General features: G+C 39.1%; 1 long non-coding RNA gene across 1 annotated transcript in view; it reads right to left on the bottom strand.

The window, feature by feature from the left end:
• The window catches only part of LOC104950302 (uncharacterized), a 12,183-nt gene that overhangs the window by 3,774 nt on the left and 2,922 nt on the right, over positions 1-5,487 (bottom strand). The window lies entirely within an intron of this gene.

Genomic DNA, 5,487 nt, shown 5'->3' with positions numbered 1-5,487 from the left:
ATCTCTGATCCGGCTGTAGTGCCGTTCTGGACCGGGTCTCTTTTGCTCGTAGGTCCACGTAATTTTTACACAGACCGGGGAACCACCACGACACTTGTGGGTCTCTAAACCTTTTATTTTTAAGGAGTCGGTAGAGGACTGAACAACCTCCACGATATCGGCCTGTATCCGGGTAGTTGTCTTGTAAAAAACAGTCTCACAAACAGAGTAGGTCGACTTCCGACCTTTACTGACAGACTGGTCTTATTTTACGGTTGTACATGAACCTCTTTTATCACGGGTCGCTCGTATCTTCGTCGCTTTAATACACTCGCGCGTACAAGTGTCGGATTCTCTGTTGTTGATGTTGTCGTTGTTGTTGTTGTTTGTTGTGTATTGTCGACAAGGAGAGTCGAGTGAGACTAAACGAGGAGATGAAGTACACAGAAAGAAAAGGAAGGAAAGATAGGAAAAAATGTAATTATTGACTCTTAAAACAAAATAATATAAACAACAAAAAATTACTTAATTAACTAAACATAAAAAAAAGAATAGTATAATAGGAACTACGAAACCGGATTATAACAAGTGGACTGTACGTACGGTTATTTTCGTATACTTTCACACCTCTCTCTTAACAACACACACACCACACCACACTTCCTCTCATCTCTCTCCTCTCTCACCACACACACACACACACACACACACACACACACACAAACACACACCACACACTACACACACACAGCACACCACACACACACACACACACACACACACACACACACACACACACACACACACCAGCACAACACACCAACACACACACACACACAACGGACATAGAACGGGAGCACCTGGTTGGGGACGTAGATGTTTGGAAATGAACACTCCTGAAAAGAAAAAACACTCTGCGAAACCGGCAGGTGTGTTCGTTTACGAAACTTATAAAACCTACTCGATAAACAAATTAGACTTACGAGAACACACTTAAAGATCTTTAACAGGGGTATCTGTATCTTGCAGCTTTTCACACACTTTCCACACAGGTCCCCGCAGAGTTATCTGTATCTTTGAGTCTTTTCACACACAGCCGGTCCTTGCGAGTAACCGAGGGGGATGTCGCGACCTAAAGCCTGCCACCTTAAAAGACTTAACCGATCCGTCGGACTTAACACAAACTAACCCGATTCCCAAGTCGACTTAAAAAACTAACCGATTAAAGCAGTACACTCTGGTACTGTCATTCCGACGTCTCCTTGTTGGATATTTGCATCTCTGTACGTCATGTAAATTTGATGCTTGTTTTGACTTTGTAATATAAAATTCTTTCTAATTCAAATAAAAAAGATGTTTAATTTTAATAATTTCATAATAATTCTTACTTTTGTACCTTGTTTTATTTAAGGTAACGTTGACATATTAATTCTTGATGTTGATTGTTCAATGATTAATGATTTTAGGTGACATATTACGAACTCATCAACCTTATATTGATTCAGTGTTTACAGAATATATCAAACATTTAAACTTTATTTTCTGGGATTAAGATATTGTTAACTAACCTCATATCATTAAACGACTTTAGTTGGACTTTAAGAATCAACGGGTCAAGGATATGGTTTTTGTCAATTTTACTCGAACGAGTATTAGAAAAAAACCCCTTGGACCTATGACTAACGAAAGGGTTGATATTGTAATATCTAAAAAATTAACCTAAACTATTCTTGAATCTATTAAGAAATAGTTTATCTCATAATTTCTTTTTTTTTTTTTTTCTTCAGGTTTGGTCCTAATCTTGGGTCAGTAGAATAACACAGTTTCACGGCAATAAATGAGTGAAATGATTCGTCATAAAAATGTAAATATATGTAAATATAATTATATATGTCAATGTCAAATATCGGCGAAATAAAAGTAAACGTGTATTTTGGTGATTTATGTTACATCTTTACCACTTAATTTACTAATACAGGGGCTGAGGAGGTCTGTTACGGTTGTACTATATATATAATATATATATATACACCAACAAAAGTTGACAAGTATGAACATCGAATATTTATAGTGATAATAGATATTTGTACAAGGGTGACGACCTGACAAAACGGGGACCAATGGAACGGTGCAAGGAGAACACGACCACGAACCAAGAAGGGACACCTTCCTGGCCGTGACATAATAGAGTGGAACGTTTAAATAAAATGTTACTGAGTGCCACAGCTCATGTATATTGACCATATTACCCGGCATAAGTTCAAATGAAGTGCAGCCGGATACGGTTACAACCACCAAACTCCTCTAGGTCATGATATCATTAATATGCTTATGTGAAAATAAATATAGTTAATCAAGTTACAGATCTAACTGTGGCCACTAGCGTACCGATTATTGTATGATGAACAGCAGGGGGAAAACAACGTGTCAATAAGTGAGTGTCAGACCCACAATATTCGGGGTCAATCGACGTCAGATTGCCAATATAATCGACATATTTTGCTGTTCAGTTAGTTCGGTTAAGACTACCCAGATCGGCACTATATGACACGCATATGGTCCCATCTTGACTTCAGAAAGTGTTGTTCGTCATAGGGCGGAGCAGACTCTTCTTTGTCATTGGCGTGATCGAAAAAAGTATGACCTTGGCTTCTTTCGTACCGCTCTTTATTGCCACGTCTCGGCAGGAAAACTGCGCGCGCCTCGATCAGGTCTGTACAGCTGTATCTTAGCCTTGCCGTTTTAGTATAAGTCACACGATCAAGTAAACCGAATATCCGTCACCTATGATTATGCAAAACTTACAAATTGTATACTTAACACAATGAAATTTCCTATCCCCTGTGTGGTCACTGAGTCTGTACATTGTTAATGTCTTCCTCAGTTTGGGATCAGTCACGGCGGTCAGATAGTTTGCCACCGTGTACTGTCTGTTTAGAACCAAATAGCATTGAAGTTTCTTTTGGGTTTTCGTGGTACATGTCCAATAGTTGATGTAATTTTCTTTTTCTTTAGCTATGATTTGGTTGGGCCAGATTGTGTGAGGGCTGTCCTGAGGCCTTGTCCTGTTAGAGGAGGTGAGCCTCAGGACCAGCTGGTTGAGGGGACTCCTCTCTATGTTCTCCTCTTGGCAATGGAGGGCTTTGTAATGGTAGGAGTTCTCTCTCTATCTATTTATCTATCTCCCTCTCTCTCTCTCCCTCTCTCTATCTATGTATCTATCTATCTATCTCTATATATATATCTATCTCTCTATCTATGTCTCTCTATCTCCGTCTCTCTCTCTCTCTCTCTCTATCTCTCTCTCTATCTCCCTCTCTCTCTCCCTCTCTCTCTCTCTCTCCCTCTATCTCTCTCTCTCCCTCTCTCTCTCTCTCTGTCTATCTCTCTCTCTCTATATATATATATATATATCTCTATCCATGTCTCTCTCTCTATCTCTCTCTCTATCTCCCTCTCTCTCTATCTCCCTCTCTCTCTCTCTCTCTCTATCTATCTATCTATCTCTCTCTCTCTCTTTATATATATATATATATATATATCTCAATTCAATTCAAAAGCTTTATTAGCATGACCATAATTACATACAGTATTTCCAAAGCTATGTATAGTTGTAACATCTATACAAATACACACAAATAAACAAACTGCTAAGAACATGTTTTTTTTTTTTACAAGGAATACAGATTAATTTCATTCATATAATACATGAATACAAAATAGAATAAGATATATATACTTAAGATGTGAGACCTGGTGTATCTGCTCATTCCGGTTCCCTCAGACTGTGGCAGGCAGAGACAAAGTGTCCTGCCACAATGCAGCTCTCTTTATATTCCCCGAGAAGTATTTTTAGTTTTTAGTTTTCATTTTTGAATAATTGAGGATGCTTATGATTGAGTTTTGGGAAGATTTGTTTCCGTACAAAATCAAAAGTTGGGCATTGTGTGAGGAAGTGCTGCTCTGTCTCCACAGCAGTTCCTCCACACTGTTGGCATGATCGCTCCTCTTTTGGCAGCCATGTTTTCTTGTACCTGCCTGTTTCTATGGCCAGGCTGTGAGCACTCAGTCTGTAATTTGTCAACAACTTCCTGTGTTTAACATCGATCACTGTGGTCAGGTAGGCTGCCACAGTGTACTGTCTTTTTATAGCATTGCATTTTACTTTGTGTTTGGGATTTAGTGTTCCAATAAGTGAGGTAGTTTTGTGTGTGTTTTGTTATAATCTGGTTTACTCTAATAGATGTGGGCTCAGCCTGGCCCTGATCACAGTTTGAACCGGTTTGTGAACAGAGTGTCAGGACCAGCTGAGAGAGGGGAATCTTGTTCATCTCTTGATGCTGCAGGGCTTTGTGGTGGTAGGAGTGGGGGTAACTTTCTTTTTAATTGATCGTTTCTGGATTTGTATTAATAATGGAAATGTGCCTTATTCCGCTCTGCAGGCGTTGTTAGTTGTTCTCCTGTGAACCTGGAGGATGCGTTTGCAAAACTCATTGTGAGCATTTTCTATTGGATGATTTTCCCATTTGTCAAATGTTTGGTTTGTTTGTGGGCCCCACACTTCGCTTCCATAGAGTAGGATGGGTTGTATTACTGATTGAAGTAATTTAAGCCAAATTGAAATTGGAATTTGAATGTGGATTTGTCTTTTTATTGCATAAAACGCCCTGCGTGCTTCCTCTCTCGGTTCATTCACAGCTTGATTAAAGCTTCCAGTGGAACTTATTTTCAGGCCTAAATAATTATATTCTGAACAATTTTCTATTGTCTGTGTCCCAATTGTAAAGTCAATATTGTTTGCCTGACATCTGGATCTTTTTTGAAATATCATTGTTTTGTCTTTTTATGTTGATTGCCATGGCCCAGGTCTGACAGTAACCTTCGAGTATATTCAAACTCTGTTGAAGTCCTTCTTTTGTCGGACTTAACAGGATGAGATCATCTGCATACAGCAGGAACCTGATCTCTGTTTTGTGGAGTGTGAGCCCAGGTGCTGTGGACTGTTCTAGGATAGTGGCCAGTTCCTTAATGTAGATGTTGAACAGGGCCGGTGATAAACTGCATCCTTGTCTTACTCCCCGTTTTTGAGAAATCCGATCTTGATGCTGCACATGTTGTGTACATTTGATTAGGTCAAATTATTTTCCCCCTATACCGCTTTGAAGTAGTTTGTTGAATAGACCAACATGCCAAATCGAGTCAAATGCTTTTTGGAAATCAATGAAACAGGCAAATATTTTGCTTTTATTTTGATTAACATATTTGTCAATTAGGGTATGTAGGGTGTAAATGTGGTCTGATGTGCGGTGATTTGGTAAGAATCCAGTTTGGCTTTTGCTCAGGACATTGTGTTTCATAAGGAAGTCTATAAGCCGGGAATTTATAATACTACAAAAGACCTTCCCCAGGTTACTGTTCACACAAATGCCTCTGTAGTTATTAGGGTCAGATTTTATCGCAATTTTAAAAAATGGGTGTTATGAGACCACAATTCCAGCTGCCAGGAAA

This window comes from Notothenia coriiceps, unplaced genomic scaffold (assembly GCF_000735185.1).
Source record: "Notothenia coriiceps isolate Sejong01 unplaced genomic scaffold, NC01 NC01_scaffold00017391, whole genome shotgun sequence".
NCBI lineage: Eukaryota > Metazoa > Chordata > Actinopteri > Perciformes > Nototheniidae > Notothenia > Notothenia coriiceps.
Note: the sequence above shows the minus strand (reverse complement) of the source record. Positions and strands in the feature narration are given on the sequence as shown.